We start from the raw sequence: 16,730 nt of genomic DNA on the forward strand, positions 1-16,730 counted from the left end.
CTTACAGAATTATTCTAGTCCCCTGGTCTCTTTCTTTTCTTGGACCTCAAAATCACCGTGGAGAGTGACTACAGTCATGAAATTAAAAGATACTTGCTCCTTGGAAAAAAAGCAATGAAAACCTATGCAGTGTATTAAACAGCAAAGACATTACTTTGCCAATAAAGGTCCACACAGTCAAAGCTATGGTCTTTCCAGGAGTCATGTATGGATGTGAGAGTTGGACCATAAAGAAGGCTGAGCACCAAAGAATTAATGCTTTTGAACTGCAGTGCTGGAGAAGACTCTTGAGAGTCCCTTGGACAGCAAGGAGATTAAACCAGTCAATCCTAAAGGAAATCAACCCTGAATATTCATTGGAAGGACTGGGCTGAAGCTGAAGCGCCAATACTTTGGCCACCTGATGTGAAGAGCCAACTCTTTGAAAAAGACCCTGATGCTGAGAAGATTGAAGGCAGAAGAAGGGGACAACAAAAGATGAGATGGTTGGATGGCCTCATAAACTCAATGGACATGGGTTTGAGCAAACTCTGGAAGACAGTGAAGGACAGGGAAGCCTGCCCTGCTGCAGTCCATGGGGCTGCAAAGAGTTGGACACAAGTGCATGACTAAACAACAACAACTGGTCTCTCAGTTTTTTTATCTCCTCAGTTCCAAAGACTGTGACGTCAGCAATGCAGTCCAAGGTTACATCTTTGATCTTGTCATTTCCAAAACATATACTCCCTTCATAGCCTCGATTTCAGCTATCCTCTCTCTCATCACCACTCTCATCTCTGCAGCTTAGTCCAACCAGTACCCAACTCCAACAGTCTTCTGTGTTTGATCCTACCACCTTCTCACTGCCTCTCACTTCCTCCCTGCCCTCCCTTTCCTTTCTATCCACCTCAGATTCCCTGGTCAGCCATTCAACTGACCTCTCACATCATGCATGGCTGGATAAACCCCAAGTCTGGTTAAATTCAATTCTCTGGGCTACTGCAACCTGCAAGTATGCAGCTGAACGTGGTTAAAGAAAATCACACAACGATGCTTACTGATTTCACTTGAGGTTCATCACTACTAACTGCAAGTAGCTCCTTAATGCTTCATAGCAATGAGATGCTACATTTCCAGTCAATTCATCTGCCACTCTCCTAGAGGACTGTATGACTTCCTCCCCTAGAAATTCATCTTACCCTCACCTGATGAACTTGCTACTTATTCACAGAACAAACTTTCACACACATGCCTTTGTACAACAGCTGCTCACCTTATCTGCACTTATGCCCAAATAATCTCATTACTAAGAATAAATTGGCTGCATTCGAAACTATAAAACTCCTAGAGGAGAACATAGGCAAAACACTCTCCGACATGAATCATAGCAGGATCCTCTGACCCACCTCCCAGAATGTTGGAAATAAAAGCAAAAATAAACAAATGGGACCTAATGAAACTTAAAAGCTTTTGCACAACAAAGGAAACTATAAGGAAGGTGAAAAGATGGCCCTCAAATTGGGAGAAAATAATAGCAAATGAAGCAATGGACAAAGCATTAATCTCAAAAATATACAAGCAACTCCTGAAGCTCAATTCCAGAAAAATAAATGACCCAATCAAAAAATGGGCCAAAGAACTAAACAGACATTTCTCCAAAGAAGACATACAGATGGCTAACAAACACATGAAAAGATGCTCAACATCACTCATCAGAGAAATGCAAATCAAAACCACAATGAGGTACCATTACACGCCAGTCAGGATGGCTGCTATCCAAAAGTCTACAAGCAATAAATGCTGGAGAGGGTGTGGAGAAAAGGGAACCCTCTTACACTGTTGGTGGGAATGCAAACTAGTACAGCCGCTATGGAGAACAGTGTGGAGATTTCTTAAAAAACTGGAAATAGAACTGCCATATGACCCAGCAATCCCACTTCTGGGCATACACACTGAGGAAACCAGATCTGAAAGAGACACGTGCACCCCAGTGTTCATCGCAGCACTGTTTATAATAGCGGACATGGAAGCAACCTAGATGCCCATCAGCAGACGAATGGATAAGAAAGCTGTGGTACATATACACCATGGAATATTACTCAGCCATTAAAAAGAATTCATTTGAATCAGTTCTAATGAGATGGATGAAACTGGAGCCCATTATACAGAGTGAAGTAAGCCAGAAAGATAAAGACCATTACAGTATACTAACACATATATATGGAATTTAGAAAGATGGCAATGATAACCCTATATGCAAAACAGAAAAAGAGACACAGATGTACAGAACAGACTTTTAGACTCTGTGGGAGAAGGCGAGGGTGGGATGTTTAGAGAGAACAGCATGCACATTATCTATAGTGAAACAGATCACCAGCCCAGGTGGGAAGCATGAGACAAGTGCCCGGGCCTGGTGCACTGGGAAGACCCAGAGGAATCGGGTGGAGAGGGAGGTGGGAGGGGGGATCAGGATGGGGAATACATGTAACTCCATGGCTGATTCATGTCAATGTATGACAAAACCCACTGCAATGTTGTGAAATGGTTGGCCTCCAACTAATAAAAATAAATGAAAAAAATAAATAAATAAAATAAAACAAACAAACAAAAAAAAAAATTGGCTGCATTCAACACTTGCAATATCCAACTTCTCCCATAGATTCTACACACTCTTGTCTACTTAAGGACATTCTTAAAAATCCCTCTTTTTTTCTTCTGCATCAATAGATAGCCTTCTGTCAAAGATAATCAGCATATAGGCATGCTATTATTTCTATCTTTAAAAAAAAAACTCTCCTAATTGAAGCAACCACCGCCTGACCCAGATCAGTCTTAGCATCACTAACAGAACACCTCAATAGTTTGTGCCTTCTGAAATGAGACAATGTGAAGCACATAGCACCACCTATGAAAAATTCTTTATCCAAAATGTTTAATCTGTATATGCAATTCTAGTTTTTTAGGAAATACAAGAGAAAGAATAACAAGTTAAAAGATACCCTAATTTATCAGATATATCTAGAAAGTGGGACACTCTATAGAACAACTGAACTAGTTTCATCAAGTCAATGGGCACACACACGCACAAAAAAAACTAAATAGATAAAAAAAAGACAACAATCACATGCAGCCTGTAGGCCTCCGGTTTGAACAGAGCAACACTGGCGACAAACTGGGTTATCTGAATATAGATTAGGTATCATATTAAGAAATCACTGTTAATTTTGTCAGGTATAATAATAGGATTATCATGATTATATATGTGATTATGTTAGAAAAAAACTGTGTTTGAAGTAGAAATGAAATTTACTTTAAAATAATTCAGCCAAAAATAAAGCAAATATGAAAAAAATGCAATGTTGTTTTGTTCAAATATATTCAAATTAAGCTATGTAAGGAATGAGGGTGATTTGCAGACTCTTCTTAGACAACATCATTTGAGATTAAGGAGAGTTTCAAAGAGCTTGAAAACAAAAAAGTTATGGTCAATAGTGTTTCTGTTTTACTGGAGGAGTTAACTGAAAAAAGATACAGGACAATACAGAAGTCGCCTATTTAGCCATACGTGAGGTCTAAATAACCTCCTTTTCCCCGTCCCTCCAATGAAAGCTTTTTCTCCCCTTTACAGTAAAACTGCTTGAAAGAAATATCTGGACTCACTGTTTCCAATTTCCCTCTTCCCCTTCTCACCTGCAGCCCCTCCATCAAGCCGCCCTCATCTCTGTAAGACTGCTCTTGCCACATCCCAAACACTTCCATGACTCCATGCTACCAACAGATGCTCAGGGCTGGCTTTGTCTTATTCAGCCCATCAGCCATACTTTACACAGTTGGTCACATCCCCTTTCCGGCTTCCAAAACCCACATTTTTTTCTCCCCTTACTGTTCACTCCTCCTCAGTTGTCTCTGACACTGGTTCCCCCTCCTTTCTCCCACCTCTACACACAGAAGTGCCCCAGTTTCTGGACTTTGTTCTAGTGATACTCCCTCTCTCCTGGATGTGGGCACCTTGTGGCCTGTTCCCCGTCTACCCAGTCTGTAGTTTGCACCCAAAACATATTTGCTGACGTGAAATGAAAATATTTCCTGCCGTATTAATCAACAAGAAATGTCACAGCCATCAGCGATTTCTGGCCTCCCAATGTGAATGAGGGCTCCCCAAACAGCCATCCAGTGGATGCTGCCACCCCCATAGTGATTGCTGAGGAGCTGGGGGAATGCAAGAAGCAAGGTGAACAAGGAGACAGGATTGGCCCCAAATAGCTGAGGTGCAGACAAAAGGAATGAATTCAGTGAGTCCAGAGGCTTGCACCTTACCATAGGTAGAATGCTAAATTCCTTAACTTGATTCCTAATCTTTGATGTTTAGACTGCTGCTCCCTTTGTTGCAAATTTATATAGCCTGACGTCCCCCCTGCCTCCTTGGAGCAGTTTTCTCAAAGCTACTGAGATGCTGTCTCCCAGGCTCGGAGTCTTAAACATTCCCACTAAATAAAATAACTCTCTACTTTCAGGTTGTGACTATACCTTTTTGTTGACACCGACATGCACTAAAATGAGTTCAGAAACAGGTTCTGTTGGTGAGCTTCTACAGAAAGGAAATCTCTAATACTTAAAGACAAATGAAAAAGAAGAGTGGGGCTTGGGTTGGGAGACTAAAATAAACATTATATTCACTTCACTTGTTACTGTACCCTCTATAATCTGTAGAGAGGAGGCAGCACTGCAGGGAACAATGGTGATCAGATTAAGAGCACATTACTGAAATTAGTTGTTAAAATGTAGATTCTTGAATTCTACCCTCAGTCATTCTGATCCAAGTAGAGATGGGGCTAGGAAAACTGCATTTAGCAAGCATCCCAGGTGATTCTGATGCCAACAGAAGTGCTAGTCTGAGAAAGCTTTATCAATTTCCAGGATGGGAAAAGCATAGAAATTGAGTGTAATCAACTTTTACAGTAATTTGAAAGAGTAATTTTATGCCTGTTGAGTCTAATAGTAACTTTTAAAATATGGCTTATTATTTTAAATGTCTTTTTCATTTCGTTATTCTAGTAACTCCTTTTTATTGTATTTTTAAAACTAGGGATGTGGGAGAAGTTAGGGCAGAAATCTCGTCCTTTACCACCACTAATTTGAGAAGCCCCAACTTTGGAGAAAGAGATTAGGCTCTGGCGTCTCAAAAGCCCAGATTCAAATCCTGGCTTTTCTGTCTGTCAGATGTTGCAGGATGTTAAATCAGTTTTGCCATCATCTGTAAGCCTTGTGCCTTCATCTGTGAAGTATGGATAATAATACTTTAAAATCTGCCTCCACATGGTTGTGTTGACAATCTACCGATAGAGTTTATCACTCTGCTCTGGCTAATAATTATTGTACTTTTACCATGTGCTAAATATTTCATCAATACAAAATGCAAAGCTCCTGTAATTGAGTGAAGGTCATTTATTCCCAGCAGCATCAATAGTGCTCGAGGTGGGTGCAGCCGGTTCACCTCCGACGGTCCCCAGCAGAGCTGGTCCAGGCTGCTGTCAGACACAGTGTTTCAGGCCCCAACCACTGAACTCCACTGTATGGGAGTCAGCAGAGGTCAGAACCTTAGTCACTGAGTCAAAACACTTCTGACAAGTCACAGTTTTACTCAGAAGGACAGAAAAAATCAGAAACGTGATAAGCAATGGAAACCAACCTATCGCTCGTAGAGACTCGCCGAGTACTTGAGTGGCTGCACTAACAAGTGTTTGCCTGGTGGGGAGGAGGGAATCTTGCCAGATCAGAGTCCTAAAGATAAATGGGCCTTCATTCCTGCCTGTTCCAGACCCAGACTGCAAACAAACAAACAAAATGGTCTCTTAACAGAGATGAGATCTTTTCCTAGCCAGGCAGGCACTAATGCAGAAGATTGTGAAATGGCTGAGTACACTTCCCTGAGGTTTCCTAAAACATGGAGAACAGAACCTTATCTGTGAGGGGTTTTAAGTCCCCACCACAGAGAGGGCAGCTGCTCCATGGTACCAGGCCAGAGCCAGCCTCTCAGAACAGGTGAGGGGAGCTCTGAACTCAGGAGTAAGGGAGTGGACAAAGGGGAAAAAAAAAAATCCCAGGCCATATGCCTGTGATTCGTCTTCAGTCTTGTGTCTTTAGTGGACACATATTTGTAGAAATTTTTTCCTTCCAATTTAATAGGTGCCTGGTGGAAAGTAAGTGCTTCACACCCCATCAGCTCTCCTTCTATATAATGCCCACCTCCCAGTACCAGCGGCAGAAGCCCCAGCCCCAAAAGCCATCTCCCCATTCTTACCAGCTAAGACAAGTCTGCTCCCATCCATCAGTCAGGGGTGAGCCGAGGAGGAAGGAACAAAAGGGCCTGCAAGGAGGGCTGAACAGACACAACGCTCCTCCCAAGCAAGGGACCCACCTCTCTTCCTTCACACCCCAACTCACACCCCACAGAGACACAGAGGGGTGAAAGAAAAAAATAGGCCTCTTTCCTCCTGAGAAAGAACTGTTTCACCTCCTCCTCATCTTAGAAAACTAAGTTTGTAGTGACTATTATGGAAGCTTTTACACATACAAAAATAGACAGAAAACACCATAAAGAACCTCCATGTTAACATAACCCAGATCCAAAGATTATCAGTATTTTGCCAACCTTGTTTTATCCATCTCACACTCCAGCAACTTAAAGCAAATGCCAGACTTCCTGTCAGTTCCCCACACCAGCTCTTCTTAACTAGGGTCCCATGAGAAAATTAAGTCTTAATATCTTAAGACATCCATTTATGTAATGAATTAACTTACCTCCTTGGCATCTTGGGAGAAAGAAATGGCAATCCACTCCAGTATTTTTGCCTGGAGAATTCCTTGGATGGGGAAGCCTGCAGGGCTATAGTTCATAGGGTCTCAAAGAGTTGGATATGACTAAAGCAACTTAGCACAGCACACTTTGGCATCTAGAATAGAATTAGCTATTACCCTCCTCGGGAGAACTGAGAACATAGGCCCTCAAGATCATTTTCTGTGGAGCTGAATTCTGTATAGTATTACCCACCCCACCCCCTACATGTTAGGTTCTGTGTATGTACATACATGACCATGATGTCATTATCATCCAATAGCCATTTCACTTTCAAATTTTTGCCAATTCTCCCAAAAATGTCTTTTACACTAAATTCCTTGAATGAGGATCCCATCAGGGTGGGCACATTTGTGTGGATGATACACCACTCTCAACTCTCTTCTAATCTATAACAGTTTCCTATCCTTTATTTTTTTTCTTTTCCATGATATACATTTGTTGAAAAAACTAAGTCATTTGTCCTGTGGAATATGCCACACACTGAATCTGGTTGAGACCTCCTTGTGGTATCAACTTACTCCCCTTTTTTCTGTGTTTCCTGTAAACCTAGTGTTAGAGATGCAGTGGTTTCAAGTTCAATGATCCTCCCGCTGTTTTGATATTCTACGAGGGGCTAAACCCTGATCATCTAAGGGAGTTTGGGGTGGGGAAATGAACAGGGATGTCTCTACGTTACAGTGGTCCCAGAGCTTATAAGAACAACATACTCCAATACTCGTAATAGGTTCACTCATTCAGCAAGTAATCATTTTCTACTGTGGGCCAAAGTAGAGATGTGACAGTGCAAAAACCAGCCAGAAATCTCACACCCCAGAATATGCCTCCCAGTGAGAGGGTAAGTGGAGAGTAAGACAAAATAAAGACATACAGTATGCTTTGTAAGTGGATAGAAAATTAAAGCAGGGAAGATGGAGAGGGATAGCACGGGCTAGGGGGCAGAGGATCCCTTGTAAATTAGATATTCAGAGAGAGCCTCACTGAAAAGGCATTTGAGCAAATATTGGAGGGAGTGAAGGAGGGCTCAGGCAGATTTTTGAGGGAAGAGGGTTCCAGATGGAGGACCAACAAACTGTTAGGCAGAGACACACTTGACCTGCTTGAACACCAGCATGGAGGCCTGGGGAGAGAGGACAAGGAGAACAGTGCAGGAAGGGGCATGGAAGTGGTGGCTACAGATCATAGAGGGATTTCCACTGGTGTAGGAACTTTAGCTAAGAACTCGAACTCACTCTACATTAGACTTGGCTGACTTAAGATTTGAAAGGGATCATTCTGGCTGCTACATTGAGAATCAACTGTAGTGGGTGGCCGGTTGGGAAAGGTTAAAAAAAAGAAAGACCTTTTAAAAGGCTACTACAACAAGCCAGGGGAGGAAAACCCAGGATCCTGTTAACTAGAGTTCTTCCCAGGCGCTCCCATTTTGCATTGCCAAATTTAATTCTTGCAACCACCCAGTGGGGTGGGTATTAACAATTCTCTTTTATGAGTGAAGAAACTGAGGCTAAAAGAGTTTAAGCCATTTGCTTCAGATATTGTAAATGGGCAATCAAGCTGGGGTGTGAGCCACTGATCTAACTTGTAAGCTTGGTTCTGCTATCCAACGTATGTCCCTCTAAATCTGTTTACTGGAACGCCTCTGCTTTACCAGGTCAACTAGAGTTGCCAGTGACCATTTTGGAAACTTCTGTTGACACTTCTTTATACTTTGCACTGATCCCCACCTCTTTCTCAGTCTGCAAACTTCACCCCCATCTGTACTTCAGGACCCAAACTTTCTGTCCCCAGACTAGAATCCTTGATACCATACTGCCTTCAGCTAACCAACAATACCTCCAAGAAGGAATCTCTATGTCCTGGGCTCCAGAAACCTCCAATGGGCTCCCATTTCTTTCAGATCAGGAACTCCTTTTTTTTTTTTTTTTTCACTTTTTGGTTGTGCCACATAGCATGTGGGATCTAACTTCCCAGACCAGAGATGGAACCCACAGCCTCTGCATTGGAAGTGTGAAGTCTTAACCCCTGAACTGCCAGGGAAGTCTCAAACTCTTAATTTGGGTCACTTCAGGTTACCACTCAACTCTGCAGTGACTCATTTTCCTGTTTCTTCATGTCAGTGACAGCTGGCCACCCTACCAAAGATGTGCTCTTTCTGCCATATAGAGTTGCTGCTTAAAGTGGTGGCCCAACCAGGGATTATACTGATATTTTTCAGGAAGTGTGTATGCGTGCACATACACACACACACATCCTGCATTCTAGGTGGAACTGGGACTATTTGACTAGTTATTAGCAATAAAATGTGATAACAAAGTAACACGTGTCACTTCTGGGCAAGGTGAGTAAGAATTGAATCTATTTGTTCTGATTGTCTATTTGTTTACTGTAACTAAATGAGCTACTAAATAGGGTGTGTGTGTGTGCATGTCTGCTTAGTTGTGTAGTAGTGTCCGACTCTTTGCGACCCCATGGACTGTAACCCACCAGACTTTATATATTTATTTCTACTAGTCTAAGTAGAATTCTGAGAATTCATTAGAATTCTTAGCTATAGATTTTTCATTGTCCGCACAATTCTCTCTTCATCCCAGCATTTCATTAGCACAGTAAAATAACAGTTCTCCTTAATTTAGCCAAAGCCCCCAGTTTCTAAATTCTTCTATATCTAGTGCCTTTTTGTTTACCCCTGCCATGACCCCCAAATTTTGAAAACTGTTCTCAGCCAAATTTAACTAATAATTTGCATTCTTGTCTGTTATCAAATGGATAGGGCTTCCCTTGTGGCTCGGTTGGTAAAGAATCTGCCTGTAATGCAGGAGACCTGGGTTCGATCCCTGGGTTGGGAAGATGCCCTGGAGAAGGGAAAGGCTACCCACTCCAGTATTCTGGCCTGGAGAATTCCATGGACTGTATAGTCCATGGGGTTGTAAAGAGTTGGACACAGCTGAGCGACTTTTACTTTTACAAAATTTTCGTCAAATGGACCAGCATGTTGCTGCCAATCAGAGGCTCTGTAACAACCTAGAGGGGTGGGAAAGGGTGGGAGGGAGATTCAAGAGGGAGGGGAATATGTGTATACCTATGGCTAACTCATGTGGATGTATGGCAAAAGCCAAAGCAATATTGTAAACCAACTATCCTTCAAACAAAAATAAATAAAATTTTTTTCAAAAAGAGGATCTGACCAGCATGAGACTGTTGTTACTATCAAATCAGATGACACAAGTTGAGTTTGAAACAAAGTATCTTGATTTCCTTAGTCTGAGCAGGTTTTTGGGACAAATGTACTTCTCCTATTTGACTTTTTGAAATCCTGAAGTGTCTCTGATGGGTCTCATGAAACCCTGGGCAAGGAATTCTGGTTTGTCCATGACCTGAAACTGACCCCATAAAATCATAACTTTCTGATCTCAGCTGGCCTCCTAAAAAAACAGGTTCTGCTGTTGACTAGATATGGAAGAGTGCTTTTTAAAAAACTACCCCCATCTACACCCAACTGTGCAAAATTAAGGCAAAGTTTACCTGGAAGAATCTGGCTCCTAAGTGCTTAAAAATAAGGAAAATAGCAATGTAAAATCAGAATTTTAGTGACTACCAGATCAAACAGGGCTTCCCTGATAGCTCAGTTGGTAAAGAATCTGCCTGTAATACAGGAGACCCCAGTTTGATTCCTGGGTTGGGAAGATCCACTGGAAAAGGGAAAGGTTACCCTCCCCAGTACTCTGGCCTGGAGAATTCCATATAGTCACAAAGAGTCAGACACAACTAAGCAACTTTCACTTTGTTCTTCCCTGGTGCCTCAGACGGTAATGAGTCTACCGGCAAGGTGGGAGACCAGGGTTCAATCCCTGGGTGAGGAAGATCCCCTGGAGAAGGAAATGGCAACCCACTCCAGTATTCTTGCCTTGAAAATCCCATGGATGGAGGAGTCTGGCAGGCTACAGTCCATGGGATCACAAAGAATCAGACACGACTGAGCGACTTCACTTACTCACAGATCAAACAGACACAAGCCTCCCTCCTCATCACCTCAGCTCTCAGCAGTTGAATGCACAGCAACAGTTACATCAGAAAGATGCTCCCTGGGGACAGAATAGCAGTGCTGTGATAGCTGGGCACGGTAATTAGCTGCCCAGAATTTTCACGCACTAAAGAGCAAAGGAGGACTAAATGGCAACAACACAGGAAGGAAAGAGTGCTACCAAAAAAAAAAAAACAAAGCTTAAGAATTTTCTCTTATATCTTGGTAACAAGGTCTGATGACCTAGATCACAAAGTTTAAGAACATTGTCTTAAATCTTGGTAACAAAGTGTGATGACTACATCTCCCTCTTCAAACCCCAGTTTAAGTGTGTCTTTAGTGAGAACAATGATGTCTGCTAATGTTGTCTTAAACATAATTTCCTCCAGAAACCCCTCCACTGGGGATTGTGTCAAGGGCCATCTCCAATCCGTCCCCCCTCCCCAATGTAGTTTTACCTGTTGGACAGGAGGAATTCAGGGCTAGAGTTCCTTAACATTTCCTAAATATCAGAATCACTGAGGTGATCGGCTTCTCCTTAACATCACCAAGGTGATGACTGTTTACCCCCTCTCATCTTAGCAAATTGATCTCAAGGCCAAATGGGCCACCATGCAAAGAGAAAAGCGAAGAGAATATAGAAGAGAAAGAGTTTGATCCAAGTCTGTCCTTGGAAGTGCTCCTCACTTCTAAATCCCATAGCCATGAAGTTCAATGTGGGTGAAGGGAACTCCTTAGAAGACTGCTGCTCTTGCCTGAGCATTAACAGTACTTAGGAAGCATTTTAAAAGTACAGATGCCTTACCTATGACATTTTTCACAGAACTGGAACAAATAATATTTATATGGGAACACCAAAGATCCAGAATTGCCAAAGCAATGCTGAAGAAAAAGAACTGAAGTGGCGGCATAACCCTTCCAGACTTCAGACAATATTACAAAGCTACAGTAATCAAAATAGTATGGTACTGGCACAAAAACAGACATATGGATCAATGAAACAGAATAGAGAGCTCAGAAAAAAACTCACACACCTAATGTCAAGTAATCTTCAACAAAGAAGACAAAAATATATAATGGGGCAAAAACAATCTCTTCAGCAAGTAATATTGGGAAAGTTGGATGGCCTCATGTAAATCAATGAAGTTAGAACACACCTCTATGCCATACACAAAAATACTTAAAGAAAAGACATGATATCATAAAGCTTTTAGAAGAAAACATAGGCAAAATAGTCTCTGACATAAATCATAGCAATGTTTCCCTAGGTCAGTATCCCAAGACAAATATAAATAAAAGCAAAAATAAACAAATGGGACCTAATCAAACTGATAAGCTTTTGCACAGCAAAGGAAACCATAAAAAAAAAAAAAATAGAAAAAAAAAGACAACCTATAGGAGAGAATATTTACAAACAATGCAACCAACAAGGGCTTAATTTCAAAAATATGCAAATAACTCATATAACTCAGTAACAAATGATCCAATCAAAAAAATGGGTAGAAGATAAGCATTTCTCCAAAGAAGACATACAGATGGCTAACAGGCACATGAAAAACTGCTCAACATAACTAATTATTAGAGAAATGCAAGTTAAAACTAAAATGAGATATCACCTCTTACCAGTCAGAATGGCCATCATTATGAAGCCTACAAATAATAAATTGTTGAAGAGGTTGTGGAGAGAAGGTAACACTGTTGGTAGGAATGTAGATTGATGCAGCCACTATTGAAAATGGTAAAAACTACAATAAAAATAGTTATCATATGACCCAACAATCCCATTCTTGGGCATATATCCAAACAAAACTATAATTCAAAAAGATACATGTACCCTAATGTTCAGAGTGGCACTATTTACAATAGCCAAGACATGGAAGTAACCTAAGTGTCCATCAACAGATAACTGGATAAAGATGTGGTGTGTATTTATGTGCACACACACACACACACAAAGGAATATTACTCAGCCATAAAAAAATAAAATGTTACCATTTGTAGCAACAACGCATGGCATGGACCTAGAGATTATCATACTAAGTGAAGAAAGTCAGAGAAAGACAAATATATAATATCACTTATATGTGGAACCTAAAAAATAGTACAGATGAACTCATTTACAAAACAGACTCACAGACACAGAAAACAAACTAATGGTCACCAAAGGGGAAGATGCAGAGAGAGATAAATTGAGAGGATGTGATTAACTGATGTACACTACTGTCTATAAAATAGATAAGTCATAAGAACTTACTACACAACATAGGAAACTACATTCAATATCTTATAATAATTTGTAATGGAAAAAATGTATATACATATGTAGATATATATGTCTAACTGAATTGCTTTACTACACACCTGAAACTAATACAATCTTGTAAATTAACTATACTTCAGTAAAAATATAGTTAGATGTCTAATATTCTCTTCAGTAGATTCTTATTTAACTGGTCTGAACCAATAAACATTGACTGAAGCCTTGAAGAACGTGACATTCACAGGGGTAGGTCCTTGGGTGGAACAGGAGAAGGTCCAGGCCTTTCAGGGTGGGGCAGGGGTACTGCCAGTTCAGCAAAGGTGAACATGGTTGATGGGTCAACACAGGAGCTCAGTCATTTTAAGTCCCTACTTAGCACAGGCTTTTCCATAGCCCAGGGAACTCGCTGCCTGTGATGGGCCAGAGTTACTGAGGAGGTGGGATGACAGGGCCTCGGCTTCAATCCAAATCTCCAAGACTTTCAGGCCAAATGGCATTAACTCTGGGCTCCCTGACCAAAGTGTAGATGTGAATAACTCATATCTGTTATGAACCCTTGTATCAAAGTGGACCTTTCAAGTTTCTCTCCTCCCATCTGTGACCTTGAGTGTGATTGCCAGATGACACAGGCAGCAGTGGTGTGAAAATTCATCTCCTGGACAAAGAGTGGTCCCAGAGGGGGGCTCACGCTCCACTCTGCTGTTGGCCCATGGTCAGTCCCTTCTAGAAGGCAAGAGCTGGTTTTCTGGAGGTTTTCACTCTGCCTCCCTGCCCACCTCACATACACACAGATCACTTGATATCTGTGCCTGTGTTGGCAGATGGAGGGTTTGAATCTTTTACTTTAGAGATGAGATATCAGCACTCACTGCTTAATCCCACCCCCCAGATTTCCCTCCTTTCACTGTACTCTGAGGCTGGCACTGCTATCATTTCCATTTCACAGATAAGGAAGCTGAATCTTAAAGAAGTTAGAGGGCTTCTGGTAGCAAGGGGCAGCGTCAAGATGTAAATCCAGAATTGTCTGACCATGCTCCTAATTCCTGTACTCAGATGTTCATCTTGTTTGACGTACACTCTCTCAGCCACAGCAGAGCCCACCAACCCCAGAAGCAAATGATCTCAGTGAAAAAGGAAAGTAACTGTGCTGTAGTTCTGAAGCCAGGGCACACTCACAGGCAGGACACTTACCATCTCACTGAATCCATCAGCATCCCTGGATGGTTGTTGTCCTGACACTTGACCTTTGGCATTTACAGAGTCAACATTTGGGGTTTTGACTATTTGAGTCCCTTAGTCTGCAAGAGAGCTTGCCCCCAGACCACAACTCAGGGCACAGGGGGTACCCTTCAGGTCACGATAGAAGTAACTGCTTGCTTGCAGGGCTTCCCTGATAGCTCAGTTTGTAAAGAATCCGCCTTTGAAGCAGGAGACCCCAGTTCAATTCCTGGGTTGAGAAGATCCCCTGGAGAAGGGAAAGGCTACCCACTCCAGTATTCTGGCCTGGAGAATTCCATGGACTGTATAGTCCATGGGGTCACAAAGAGTCGGACACAAATGAGCAACTTTCACTTTGTGAGCTATGGCTCCCGAAGAAACCAGACTGCTAGTCTGTGTTAAGGAAAGTTTATACCCAATGATGAATTTCTTTTAATAGACTTACAAATGCCTACAGCTCATATTCAAGAAATCAATAGAGCACACAGGTCACTTAAGTTGCTCAGGACACAGATGGCTTAAGCCTGACTGCATAAATGGAGGAAAGTGCTCTGGTAGCATATGCTTGATGTCCTTCCCCATCAAATGAGAGCAGAACACCTCACCTTAGGACTACTGTCTATAAATGACAACTTGGTAAGAACGATGAAGGTGATGTGGAGCATTTTCAAAGATCTCCGGAGAACTCTCATATGAATGTCTGGTCTACTGTTTGAACATTTTATACAAGAGGAAACCAAGGCTGGAGGAGGTCATATGATTGGCCCAGGAATGTCTGGCTCTAAGCCCAGGGTGCTTCCTTCCCTAGAAGCCAAGAGCAAATCATCAAAAAAGTGCCAAACCCTGCATGCTGACTCAGTCATAGAATGTGACTTAGGAAGATGGAGGGGTAAAAGAGAGGGCCACAGAAGAGAGAGGGCTGCCCTTGGGCTTCCCACTCTCCCTCTAACCACCCCCCCTCCACCAGTGCCGGCCTGGGGGTGCCAGAACTGTGAGCTTACCTTTGATCACATCTGTTCAGATCAATCAATTCAACCCAGACACTGGTAACTGTGAGCTCCAAACAGTGGCCCAGAGGTAACTGGTACTCACTCTTTTTGCCCTCAAGATGCTAATCATCCTAAATACCATGAGAAGTCAAAGACAAAATATTTAAGGCACTATTTACTTTGTTCCTCTCACTAGAGTGAGCACCTGAACCATCTAGTTACCTCTCTGTTGCCAAAGCCTGTGGCCCAGTTACCTCTGGGTCAGGGCCTGTGGCTCAACTTCCTTTACCAAATAAGTGAGTGTTTTCTTATTGAAAAGAAGGTGTTCAAGGATCTTAGCCCAAGAGGAGGGATTCAAATCCAGCCTGGGATCAAAGAAGCCTTGGCGGATGGGAAAGACCCGTGGGATGGGAGGGAAATGGCCTGGAGGAGGACAAGGGCAGGGTGCTGGTCACAGAGAGGCTCAAGTCAGCCTGTTAGGGAAGCACACTGATTGAAACCACTCACCCTGGCCAGGCATCATAGTAACCATTTGCATGAGTTGGTTTATGACAGGAGATCCTGATAAGGAATATGGAACTAATCAGCCACCACCAACAGGAAGAGTTCGGGAAAGGTTGAAAAGAGACACTGTGTGTCTGTCCACTTCTCAGAATCCCTCTTGCTAGCATCCATTTTAACGTGTGCCACCAGGAAAGACTGAATTAGAATGATTGGCCAAAGACCACCCAGAAACTAATCCCATCGCCATAAAACCCGAGACTGCAAGCCACGCGGCAGAGCAGTTCTCCTGGGTTCCCTTACCTACTGCTCTCCACCCGGGTGCCCTTCCCAATAAAATCTCTTGCTTTGTCAGCATGTGTCTCCTTGGACAATTCATTTTCGAGTGTTAGACAACAGCCCAGTTTCGGGCCCTGGAAGGGGTCCCCCTTCTTACAACAAATGGCAACTCTGGTGGGACTCTTCTTTGCTGAGACTGACATCCTGACCACTCGGGGTATCAGGGGCCAGCTTGCCTGCCAATGGACCAGACCCAGCGGCCGCAACTGGGACCCTTTTGCCCCTGGTCTCCTCCTGATGCGGACAACTGGCCAGAGTGCTCCAACCGGTAAGGAACAAGAGACTTTACTGACCTCTCTCCCCTTCCCTCTCTCTTTCCTCTCCTTAACCCTTCCTATCCTTCCCGTTTTTCTAGTCCCCTGGTCCTGGATGCAGGAATCTGGTTGAAGGGCCTCAGCTTGAGCTGAGGATTGGAGACTGATCACCTCCTCTTGGCATAGAACTCGAATTCTGGTTCTGATTTCTGGTAGGGCCGAGTTCCAGTCCTCCCTTCTCTAGAGGCCCAGGGTAAAGTCCTGTAATGCCTGGGTATCTGAAGGTGGCAGGAGACGTCTGTAAGGCCACCCC

General features: G+C 42.7%; 1 protein-coding gene across 2 annotated transcripts in view; it reads right to left on the reverse strand.

Moving 5' to 3' along the window:
• Positions 1 to 16,730, reverse strand: part of ST6GAL1 (ST6 beta-galactoside alpha-2,6-sialyltransferase 1) — a 151,371-nt gene that overhangs the window by 45,439 nt on the left and 89,202 nt on the right. Inside the window, exon 1 of one of the 2 annotated variants that reach the window (XM_020870065.2) lies at positions 6,281 to 6,354. The exons of the other annotated variant lie outside the window; for it this stretch is intronic. The gene's annotated coding sequence lies outside the window, so the exon portion shown is untranslated. Of the gene's footprint in view, positions 1 to 6,280; positions 6,355 to 16,730 lie in introns of those variants that run through there. 2 annotated transcript variants of the gene reach the window in all.

The sequence above is a fragment of the Odocoileus virginianus genome, chromosome 4, assembly GCF_023699985.2.
Source record: "Odocoileus virginianus isolate 20LAN1187 ecotype Illinois chromosome 4, Ovbor_1.2, whole genome shotgun sequence".
In the NCBI taxonomy this organism is placed as follows: Eukaryota; Metazoa; Chordata; class Mammalia; order Artiodactyla; family Cervidae; genus Odocoileus; species Odocoileus virginianus.